Source organism: Topomyia yanbarensis, chromosome 3, assembly GCF_030247195.1.
Source record: "Topomyia yanbarensis strain Yona2022 chromosome 3, ASM3024719v1, whole genome shotgun sequence".
In the NCBI taxonomy this organism is placed as follows: domain Eukaryota; kingdom Metazoa; phylum Arthropoda; class Insecta; order Diptera; family Culicidae; genus Topomyia; species Topomyia yanbarensis.
In genome coordinates this window covers 30,483,749-30,496,546 of record NC_080672.1, presented here as the reverse complement: position 1 = coordinate 30,496,546, position 12,798 = coordinate 30,483,749, and the positions used below count along the sequence as shown (strand labels likewise).

At 41.8% G+C, this 12,798-nt stretch overlaps 1 protein-coding gene across 3 annotated transcripts in view; it reads right to left on the bottom strand.

Moving 5' to 3' along the window:
- The window catches only part of LOC131686697 (uncharacterized), a 1,014,555-nt gene that overhangs the window by 802,398 nt on the left and 199,359 nt on the right, over window positions 1–12,798 (bottom strand). Inside the window, exon 2 of one of the 3 annotated variants that reach the window (XM_058970603.1) lies at window positions 5,687–5,739. The exons of the other annotated variants lie outside the window; for them this stretch is intronic. The gene's annotated coding sequence lies outside the window, so the exon portion shown is untranslated. The remainder of the gene's footprint in view (window positions 1–5,686; window positions 5,740–12,798) is intronic. 3 annotated transcript variants of the gene reach the window in all.

The following is a 12,798-nucleotide window of genomic DNA, read 5'->3' as shown; positions in this document are numbered from 1 at the left end:
ACATGTCCGGATATGCCAGGATCGCAGCTTTCAGCACCACGTTTGGTATTCTATCCGGACCGTTTTTTTTATTTCAGGCGCTTCGATGCTTCTGCGAGTTCATTGTTAGTCACTTGCCTATCATCCGTCTTTGCTACTTCTTCTTCGCTGTACGGTGTCGGTGACCAGATAGTTGGATCGTGCTTCGGGAAGAGACCCTCAACGACTATCTTCAGCCCATTTCTGACCTCGACGAACCCTTCATTTTCACCATCACGACTCGCGTTGCCCCGGGGATTGCCGTCTACTTCTCCGCACAGCTCATTGTAGCAATCTGATTTACCAAACCTGATCTCCCGTTTTAAAGCGGCCCTAGCTTCCTGAAACGCCTGCAAGGCTCTTCTCTATCTGACTCCGATACTGCTTTCTGAGTCCGCCTGGCTCTGAGACATCTATTGCGTGGCTCCAGTTTTCGCTGCCTTGTGTCGTCACAAGCCGTCACAAACCGTCACAATCATTCTTGTTAGATCAACCGCATCCACATTCTCGGTCCCGCCGTTCGGCCGAAGTGCCGCAACGAAGAGGTCGTTGTTGAAAACTTTTGTCTTCCACTTTCGCTCGCCGGTCATCCTTCGGCGTCTTGACCGATATGGCAGCGAATTGCCTGGTGGTCGCTATGCGTGTACTTCTCGCATACACTCCAGTCCATGTTGGCTGTCCAGGAAGGGCTACATAATATGACGTCGACAACAGACTCCCTCCCGTCTCTGAAATGTGCTAACGGAATCTTCATTTCACAATCGTAGGTCTGACTTCGCTAGAGATTTCGGCAGGATACACTCTCTTGTGTAGGTTACTTTGCCCCTATCCACAGCCCAGACGTTGACGACATCATCAATGACTACCGGCGCTCGACCGATCAACTGCTCGATTAACTGATCAAGCATTAAGCTGAACTGCTCCATTGTCCACCTTGGAGGAGCGTAACAGCTGTACATTAAGACGCCGTTGATCACGAAGCCTTCGTATAAGCGTTCTACTATTTCTTGAATGGGTATTCTGCCCATAACTTATATCGCAGCCGTTCCCGACCTATCCACCACCCAGTTACCGTCATCAAGAACACTTGACTACCAAACCACCTCTGGCGAACGAATTTACCGTGCCTACTCCATATGTGTGGGATTCATGCTCTTTGTCCATTCTATTGGGTCCCAACTCCGGGCCGTTGTACATAGACGCCTTTTGTGATCCCATTGTTATCTATGCAAGCAGGGAGGCCATGCTTGAGTTGACACAACCTACAAGTGGATCTCGTGTGTCTCCTAGGGGTCGTACTATCACTTCCCCGGAAAGCTAAGGTCTATGGCAGTTTTGATATGATTAAAAAAAAGAAAGCCGTACAAAGGGTTTGGGTTTGAATCCCCAAGATTTGCCGGAGGCCGGCTACAGTGATTCTGAAAGCGATGTGAGCTGACCAATTTAGTTTGAAGCCATGACTTACCCATATTAAACTTGAATTTCTGAGTCAAAAAATTGCAACGGACGGTTGTAATCCTTTGTTGCGTGAAAAACACCATTGATGTTTTATTTGGGTTAACTGATAGGTCAATATTAAGACATCAATGCTCAAAAATACATAAAACTTGCTGCATCAAATCAAAAAAGTATGTTGATGCGAATTCCGGTGATCATTTTATGATAATCATCAGGGAAACCATACGTTGGAAGCCCAAACTCATTGAGTTTCCTCAACGAGCCATCGGTGACAAGGTTCCATACAAGTGGTGACAGCACACCACCTTGAGGACATCCGCAGACATTTCAGTTTTCTTATCATTACTTGTCTTAACGATGGGCGAAGATGTCGGTTGCTAAGTATTGCGTGTATCCAGTTCGTGGTTATAAAGGTGCTCCATGATCTCGTGCTACCTCCGAAATGAATTCGAAAGAACCGTTATCAAAAGCACCAACAATATCAAGAAAAACTTCTAAGCTTGAATGCTTTTGTGATAAAGTTTTTTTCAATGCTGTAGACAATATTGTATAACAAAGTGGTAGCAGACTTCTAACATCCCGAAAATAGTGGTCGATTAAACGTTCTACTGATTTGCGAAGGAGGGAGGCTAGACTGATCGGTCTAAAGCTCTTCCTCGTAAGTGACAAGGCCGCCTTTGGAAATGACTTTCACAGTTATTTCCAGCCACGCTAACGGAATGTATCCCGTTGCAAGACTACAAGTAAGAACTTTTTCAAAATATTCTTGAAGTGTTCATATCCTCTTTGCAGTAGAACTGGAATGATTCCATCTTTTTCCGGAGACTTATACAGAGCAAAACTTTCAATAGCCCATTTGATCGATTTGGTCGTCACAATTCTACTAGCAAATTTTCAAGAATCAAAATTACCTGAAAAGAACGCAGGCGTCAGTGATGCCTCCGTACAGCTTGGAAAGTGCGTTTCAAAAAAGAATTGAGTACTACATCTTCGTCAGCTGAATATTCACCGTTCGCAGTTCTAATTTAACTGCCATGAAAGTTTTTCGATTTCGAAAGTAGCTCATTTAATCTACTAGCACCCAGCTGAGATTTAAGACGCGTTTGTGATTTTAAGCTCTTCTACATAACTTTTTGAGTCTAATAAGTTCCACCAAGGGGCTCCTTCAGAAGCATGCATAGCTCGAAGCGGACAGGCTTGATGGTATGCTGGTATTATGAGTGAGTTTATTTTATCCATGACTTCATCCAAGTCGTTTGGAGATTCTATCATTGGAAAATACCCATGAATCCTGGTCGCCAAGCCCTCTTCGTAGAGGGCCTAGCTCGTAGATTTGGGATTACCATATGTGACTATATCTGGCAAGATGTTTAAATGAATAAAGACGATGTACTTATGATCAGATAACAATGGTTCAAACTCGTTGGGTGCGAGCCAGTTTGCAAAACTCAAGCGTAATACTGTCAGAGCACAGAGTTACATCTAACACCTCTTCCTTGTCGGATCGTTCAGAAGTGGGGCGATTTCCTACATTAAGTATATGCAGATTTGTACTACTTAAGTATTCTATCGACTTGGTACCTGTGGTGGGCATTTGCATCACTGCCGATTATGAGTGGAAACTCATTTCTGCCACATAACGGTACAACCCTTTTGAAATCATCGGAAGGTTAATTAAATGGCAGATATGCCGAACCATAGATGTATTTTCTATTAATGTTATCAACAGTCATATTAACTGCGAATGTTTGCATCCTTTCAATTGTTGGGATTGCCTAGGTTCAATAATGCCCAGGGCCCTAAATAATCTTACCACAGTCCTCAAAAGATGTTCCTAGAGTCTAGACGACGATTACCACAATACTTACATTTCCATTCTTCGTTTTAAAAACAGATGTGTTAGCCGTTCCCAATGACTTGAAAAAGACTTAAAACATTCAGAATATATCGTGGTGAATAGCTTCGAAGCTTCACTAATTCACTATAGAAATAAAAATAACTACCCTCCAACTCACACGATATGCTCCAAAATGAGCTCTTCTAGTCCTTTTAACAGATGATGAATAAACGAAAAGCGCAAATTATTTGAAATACCTTCAATCGAGAATCGTCAATCCCAAAGTCATACAAAAAAAAATCGATGTCATCGAGCCACTTGAAAAAGAAAAACCCCAGCACCAGCCAAGCAATCTGAAGAGCAATAAATTCTTCGTTCAACGTACGGATTGATTTATCCCCATCTACGCCACTATTTCCAGGTGAAAGCACCGTCTCCTTCAATGTGATCACAGATTTTATTTTCGCCTTCGTTTTTGAAGCTTTATTCGTCACCTTCACACTATAATTCCTGCAGCCGTGTCAGGGTAGGTACCATCGAAGCGATTTCCCCCTTCTCTTCTTCCAACCTCGCGCTGCTGTGATGCATGCTGGCGTAGCATGAGAAGGTTAAGCGAACCGTTTCAAGAGGTATCATCGATTTTGGAGTCTCCGGTTCGTCTGTCCGTCTGTCCGTTCGTCCGGGGGACAACATTACAACAAATTCCAGCTTAAAAACTATCGATGCTCGCTTTGGGTTTGGGATAGTCACGGCTCGCCACCGACCGTCCGGATCTACTGCGGCTGTTTGCTTCAAGGAGCTGGAGAAGACTTTGAACTTGACAATTCCAGTCGGCGGTAGTAAAAAGTTGGGGGAACGGTTATTGAACACCTGTATTCAGTGATACTCGGAGCTCGGAATCCCACGATGAACCGAGGCAAATTTGGAATTATGGCATCAAGGGCGCTGGGAGGGACAGAGGCCTGGCGGAATCCTTTCCAGCTATCGGATTGGGATTTTTTCGTGAGGGTGGGCGGGTCGTGGTGTGTGTGTGTGTATGTAATGCTGACATCGTTAGCGAGTAAGGGATTTCCATCCGAAAGCGGACTAAGCACACAATCGGCTGTGGTGGAGTGAATGAAGATTTATTTGCTGCCTTTTTGGGTATTTTAATGGGATTTTTTTTCCGGCGGATTTTTGCAATATCAACAGAATTGTGCGCGTTGTTCGAGCATTTGTTGCAGATTTGTAGGCTGCTCTCGGAAGCAAAAAAAAGGCAATTTAAATGCCTAGGGAAATTTATTTGAACAGATATTGGCAATGGATGGTTTGATTGAGTGCCGGGTTTAATGATGCACTGCTTGCGAGAGATTGCAGGGAGTTGCCAATATTGTTTTCATGTACCACAAATTGCGTTTATTTATTGATCTCGACAGAGAATGCAACCGCAGCAGTTTGGATACAGAATGATAGTTTTTGCATGGAAATTTATTGAGGTTAGCCTTGAAACTAGTTTAATGGACAATTTTCGTGTTAATCAAAGAAAAATAACACAAATTTGATCAATTTGAGATCGTGAAGAAATGAAAAAAAACGCATTTTGTAATACTTTTTAGTATGAAGAAAAAAGGATTCCTACAAATTGGTGAGTAAATCAAAACTACGGTTACCACCTTAACGTTGCAGTACTTTCAATTCAGGAGAAAGCAACGTAAGGGGATTCCCGCTCAGACGCGGAAAAGCTCAGTAAATGACACAGAAACACATTTCACATAATGGTTAACATAATAAAAGTAGATAATAAAAGCCAGCCCAAAGCTCGACAGACAGTATTCGAATGTGAATGCAAAGGAGTCTTACCGTGAGTCAGTGAGTGAATGTTAAAGTTATCCAAGTTTCATAAATTTCCCGCCCACGACGCTTACCTTCACACAACATGTGGGCGGGGGACCGCGCATTTTTCCTTAAAACAAGAAATAAACTCCGGTAACCATCTTTCCGACCGACGCGACGGTGGAAAGGAAAAAAAAATCGGGACGGATCATTCTCGCAAAGTGCAGTAAAAGAGCGCAATTTCGCATAAAATGAAATAAAATCAAACTCATGTTCGGAGCCTCACGCCGAATTCAAACACACCAAAAACACCAAATCTTCTACCGTGATAGGGGAAGATTTTTTTCGGTAGTTTGGTGCGAGGTGAATTGAATTTCTACTCAAACGATACGGGAAAAACGAAAATTGGTTACTTTTATGGCAGGAGGAATGCTTTCCATTGAAATAATATTTTCCCCTGGGAAAAGCGAGGTGATGTTTTTACGCGTAAAAAGGCTAAATGGAAAAGCAGCGCATTGAGTGATTGGTTGTTTAGAATGTCTGTTGGGATTTTACATTTACCTTGACAACGACAGGAAATGGTTAATGGCGAAGGATGTCAATCATGGGCGTACCTGTAAGAGAAGAAGGATTGATTTAAAGTAAGTCGATTGTTATCAATTTCTATCCTATACATATATGGTTGTGGTAGCACAAATCAAACAAAAAAATGAACAGTTTGTAGAATAAAGCTCTACGAATTGATTAATCTAAACCTCTAAAATCCAAACAATCATCAGGAACAACACATAACACTAAAAAACTTGGAAATGGATCCTGATTCGGTCCATAATTCCATTCTCCCTACTCCTAGTATAACACACATTCCAAGCGGATAGAAAACTCATTTTCCCACAAAAATACCGAATCAATTCCCCCCCTTCACCGATACATCGTAACGAAACTCCTCGACAAAAAAAAGCAAACAGCAAAGTGAGGCACAAAAGATGAAAATAATGGCAAAAATATTTATATAAATTTCAGATTTTTTTCACCACTCCTGTATGTGTGCACCAGCCTTTTTCGTTAACAAAACAAATATTTTCCGTATTTTCAGTGCACGGATTGTTATTGTCGCGCGGTGCCTCTCTGGTGGTTCATGTTTGAAAAATTCTACTACTGCGACTACTGTTGGATCCAGATTAAAATTAAAAAGATTATGGCTAAAAAGTATCATCTGGGACAATTTTTTGTTTATTTCTTTATCATGACAGTGTGATCGAAATGGCACAGACATCGTAGGTTTCAGTGTGAAAAAATCTGTTCACTAGAATGATCTAGTTACTGGAAAGGGCTTTCAAATTGAATCTATGATGGAACAATAATATTCAAAGATTACGTAACAGTGTAATTGGCAGGACTCTCTCCTGGCACGGGTCAGATCTGGTCACGTTTCCCATCATATATTTAGCCTGTTATTATTCGAAAATTTGTTCAAATAATTCTAGTGTAGAAGCTTCTACGCTCAAAACAAAAACAGATTCAGGAGCATGATTCGTGAATTTACACGCACGAAGCATTTCACGAGTATCTTTCAAAGTATTCAAAGCGAAATCATCCCTTCCAAATCGCATAATAATACTTTCTAGTCTTCATAATTCCAGTTTTTTCATAAGCCAAAATTAACAAGAAACCAGGCCTCGGTTAAAAAGTCAATTACTATACCCACACTTTTCTGTTGAGAAAGGCAAAAAGATCGAAAAAGTCAAAACCACATACACCAATCGTAGACACACGTGGAGTATGATAAAAAATTTAAAAAAAAACTCGCTAGAGCCAAACCGTTTCCATGTGCCTATTTTTTGTCGCTCACGAGATGCACATGTATTTCTGTGGCAATTTCGGCCGACAGTAACAATATCAGTGTTCCGATAGGAAGCATGAGCTGGATTGCGTGTAGGTTTTTGGTGTGGTTGGTCCAACCCGGGTCGAGTTCTATTCGCTGTTAGCCGAAACGGGAGGAGAAAAACGGGAAACATCAATTTGTACTTCGAATTTCGGTGGAATTAGACATAGTGCAATCGGATTCGTTTAAATTTGACTTTTTTTTAGAACCGAAGATACTAGACAGGTAAAGCAATATTGCAACGGTATGTTTTTGTGATTGAAATGTGATTCGATGCAGAATGACTACAGAGTTAGTTTGTACTGAGCATGTTTTTTATATTTTTTTCACGTTTTAATATGTGATATCAGTGGATATCCAATTTTATGCCGAATTATAAAATTGACGCTGGAATGTTTCATTTTCTAGTGATGTATAGAAAATTATTTGTGACAACATATAACGTGTACCACGATCATCTTCCTGTACCAAAAATTTTGGATAAACTCTAGTGCACGTGTCTCCCAATTTTCATCTGCATCCGCTGAGCTGCTTTTCAGTTGCTAACCAACAACACCTCCGTCTTGTGGCTATCTGCAGCTTGACACCGTTCATCCAGTTCTCGATCGCGTCTATTGTCTCCGTTACCGACACCTCTCACCCATCACCGTTAGTGACACGTCCGTTCCAAAGAGTTAGACCGAAAATAGAGTCCTGCGAAACGTCTGCTGCGACTCGCATTGACTTCTGCCCTTTGTTTGTGTCGTACAGCAGAACTCCGCTCTGGAAGTAGTTCTCCAGGATATGGCATAGATAGTCGGGGACCCTCATTCTGTGCAGCGCTGGCTCCGTAACTGCCGCTGTTAAATGCATTCTTCACGTCTATCGAGACCACAGCGCAGTATCGATCTGCTCTTCGCCTCAGTCTATATACCTACTCCACACTTTTGAGCACTATCCGAATAGTATTCACTGTCAATGCTCCTCTGTGGAATACGAACTGCATCTTAGACAGTTCGCGCTCGCCCTCCGTGCATTTCGTCAGCCTGTTAAGAATGATTCTTTCCAGGAGTTTCCCGAGTGTATCCAGCAAACATATAGAGTAGGGTGGGGCATTGTTATATGGGAAAACGTAATCATAGCCACATCAACCGAGCACAGCACTTTTTTGGTACCTATTGGGGTCCCAAACAACTGTGCAAAATTTGGGGTCGATTGGTGTTGACCCGGCGTGGCGCATTGCGTTTGAAATTTGTATGGAGATTAGTATAGGAAAACCTACATTTTTGCATTTTTAATTCTACAGACTACAATTCTTCTTGTAGTATGTCAACAAATAGATAGAAGTATAGTCCAGGATATGCTGAACAACTTTGCCGAAGAATGTATGGTGTTAGAATGTCTCTAAGCCAAGTTATAGCTGTTCAAAATTCGATACATCGAATTAAATGCCAAAAATCATTTTTATTGCCAACACTGCGGGTGTACCAATGGTATTTCATATAGCATTCCAAAATAATATTATATATTTTAGATTTACCACATTGGTATGTTTGTATGAATTATTCAAAAGCCTTAGCTCAATTTCATGAGCGTAGGTAGTTGAGCAATAGGGCGTAGCGAGGGGTGAGGGGGGGGGGGGACTTTAATATGTAGAAATTCGAACTGAAATGTTGTCGAGTTGGAATGTTCAGACGAATTATTTCAAAACATTTACACAATATCCTACGCATAATAGTAACGTTGAAATAAAACATACTATATCCTTTTGCCTTGACTTTTATCAATAGAAGTTATGTTACAGACTGAATCAACTGATGTCGAGTTGATATATCAGATGATTGCATTGATTATATTTCAGTTTAATACGCACTATGATTTGATGGGATGCTCATTTCGATGCTGTTCGATCACCTGAAGCAAAAATTTATGTAGGGATCTGGTGGATTTCATGTTGAAATCCAGAAATTAGCTTCACGCCTCGTGATCGAACAGCATAGAAATGAGCATCCCATCAAATCATAGTGCGTATTAAACTGAAATATAATCAATGCAATCATCTGATATATCAACTCGACATCAGTTGATTCAGTCTGTAACATAACTTCTATTGATAAAAGTCAAGGCAAAAGGATATAGTATGTTTTATTTCAACGTTACTATTATGCGTAGGATATTGTGTAAATGTTTTGAAATAATTCATCTGAACATTCCAACTCGACAACATTTCAGTTCGAATTTCTACATATTAAAGTCCCCCCCCCCCATCACCCCTCACTACGCCCTATTGCTCAACTACCTCATGAAATTGAGCTAAGGCTTTTGAATAATTCATCCAAACATACCAATGTGGTAAATCTAAAATAAATAATGTTATTTTGGAATTCTATATGAAATTCCATTGGTACACCCGCAGTGTTGGCAATAAAAATGATTTTTGGCATTCAATTCGATATATTGAACTTTGAACAGCTATAACTCGGCTTAGAGACATTCTAACACCATACATTCTTCGGCAAAGTTGTTCAGCATATCCTGGACTATACTTCTATCTATTTGTTGACATACTACAAGAAGAATTGTAGTCTGTAGAACTAAAAATGCAAAAATGTAGGTTTTCCCATACTAATCTCCATACAAATTTCAAACGCAATGCGCTACGCCGGGTCCACACCAATCGACCCCAAATTTTGCACAGTTGTTTGGGGCCCCAAAAGGAACCAAAAAAGTGCTGTGCTGAAAAAACGATCATTTTGCCCCACCCTAATATAGAGTCTATATATTATATACCTAGATGAGGTTGGATCGCTCGGTGACTTCCCAGGCTTTGGTAGCAGTATCAGCCCACATTTCAGTGGAGTTTCCTTCATCTAAACACTTCTGCAGCACCATTCTAAACATGCCAGCATCGTAGCTTTAAGCAGAATGTTTGGTATTCCATCAGGATCGGAGGCTTTCTTTGATTTCAGTAGCTTCGATGCTTCTACGAGCGCATCGTTAGTCACTTGCCGATCGTCCGTGTTTGCTCCTTCTTCTTCGCCGTACGGTGTCGGTGGCCAGGTAGTTGAATCATACTTCGGGAAGAGACCCTCAACGATTATCTTCAGCTTACCCGGACACATTGCGGCTGGCGTCGACGGGCCCTTAATTTTCGGCATCACGACTCGGTAGGCGTCGCCCCAGGAATTGGCGTCTACTTCTCGGCACAGCTCTTTGTGACAATGGGACTTGCTAACGTTGATCTTCCATTTTGAAGAGGTCCTAGTTTCCCGAAACGTTGTCCTGAACTCTCTCTGGCTCCGATACTGCTCTCTGATCCCGTCTTCTGGCTCTGAGACAAGCAGCACGTAGCGTACTGAGCGTCTCATTCCACCAGTAAGCTGGACACCGAGGTTCTATTTTTCGCTGCATTGTGGCGTCACAAGCCGTCATACTCCTTCTTGTTAGATCAGCCGCATCCACGTTCTCAGTCCCGCCGTTCAACCGAAATACCTCAACGAAGAGATTTTTTTTTTTGAAAGCTTTCGCCAAGTTAGTCAGCAACACTTTATCGGTTAGCTTCTTACCATCGTCGAATCTCTTCAGTGCTTCTTTTACTGACCTTACAAGCCTTTCCTACTCCCCGCACATGGATTAACGTTCCATCTTGTTCGACCATTGATAAACGCTTCAGTCCGGTTTCTCCTCTTGCTCAGATCAGAAGCTAGAAACCGCTCCGCTGCTATAGCAGGGCAAGTAATCAAATTTACCCGCGCGCCGTTTGGTCTATTTGCTAAAGCAAAAATTGATACCTACCTAGTGTGCGAAACGTGAATAAACAATGAGTGACAATACAAAGCTAAAGTATGTCCCGTTGCGGGCAAACTGTGTTGCTGTTGACTACTCGAAATGTCCGGTAAGACCATCTATTCGTGAAGTGGAGCAAATGTTGAAAATGAACATGAAGCTCAACGTAGCAGAAGTTAATGCGGTGCAATTTCACCATTTACGTCATGCGGTACTGATTATGTTCAAAAATATTAGTCAAGCAGAATCATTCGCTTCCCAGAACAACATGAAACACGTCGTCGACTATAATTACATTTTATACAGTATTCCAACGTATATAGATGTTGACAGTATTGAAATTAAGATACATGACCTGGCACCACGTACTAGTTCCTCCGTTATAAAAAAAATCATGTCAAAATACGGAGAGGTGAATAGTGTTACGGAAAATACTTGGAGGAACTTCTTTCCAGGACTCCTCAATGACGTTCGTGTGGTGAGAATGCGTACACAAAAACCTATTCCCTCTTAGTTGACTTTCAGGTGTTCGAGGTGTTGAATATTCTCAACGAACACTAATCATGTACCCAGGGCAAATTCCTACATGCCAGTATTGCGATCATACGCTACACTACGGAATACCTTGCGTAGATACTGTAATAAAATTCCACATGCTACGACCAAAACCGGTATACAATCACCGTATGCTAAACCATAACCGATTGATAAACCAACGACTGCAGACCAGCCAGTAACAAACACCAGCTCAACAACGATCCGGCCACCAGTACCACCAAACCAACTGCCATTTCAAACAGCGAACTAACAACAATTACACCAAACACCTCTAAACCAACAACCAACACCAGCAATAAAGAATCAAATACCGATGACGAAGAATTGACAACAGCGATCCGTAAGTACCAGAAACAAACAAGAACATCGTAGCGTGAACGAAAATACGAGAGAAGACGGACCGAATGACATCCAAGGTGCGGCAGAAAAAGCACCCTATTTTTCACCACAAAGGAAGAGAATCTCAAAACGCAAGCTGCGTCAACAAGACCCGATGGATACATGAACGTGAATTTTAATTTTTACATACTGTAAAAATCATTGAAGACCCACGGCTCAGTTATGCTAACGCAGTGAGCAGTGTCGCGCGCTCTGCTCTACCTTCCATTCGCAATTCCTTCTGCCCGTCTAGGAACGGGGATAGCTTATTGAGTTGACTGTTTTTGTCAAGTGATACCCTTGCGGACGCTTCTGATTTTTTAATAGTGTTGTAATCTTGTCAGGAAAACAATCTCCCTGCGCCGTACATTACAAATGCGTTTCTGACTTTTGATATTCTTCTCAGCGAGGCAGGGATTGCTGGTACAAACCTTATTACCGGTCGTTTTAATCTCTTTGAGAGAAGAAGCGATTCGATGGCCTGACCTTGCACTCTTCTACGACAGTTGGAGATTAATCGAAACAGATAAGCAACTGCTCTCACTATCACCGTCCAGCGAGAGAATCGATGTGTATCTATCGTAGACTCTGGAACGAAGATGTCATGGAAAAGAATAGCAGCACGCATCTCCTCTATTGTTTCGGGTTCTCGGTTTCTTATGGTTTAGCCAAGCCGTCGTCAGTTGATAGAGACAGTCAGGGGCACGAATCCATGACCCATCCGATCGCCAGCTATGGTTTCTGTTCCACTTCGTAACCATACTACTGCTACTTTAAATTTCGAGGGCACATGACGCCACTCGCAAAGCTTAGACTGTGAATCTCTCCAACCCAAAAGGCGACAAATTATTTATATTTGCGTTACTCGGATTATATCCAAGAATGTACAACTAGCGAATCCGGCCAAATCAACCGCTTTGATATTTCCATATCGCGGTTCTCGTGTACGAAGTTCATTAGTCCTGCCCCTAACAGTGCTGTCATCAGCTCCAACCGAGGTAGCAATTTAAATAGTGCAAAATTATGACTTGGCTATTACTTAAGAGTAGATGGCTCCAGACAAGGACATAATCCGGAAATAAACGAC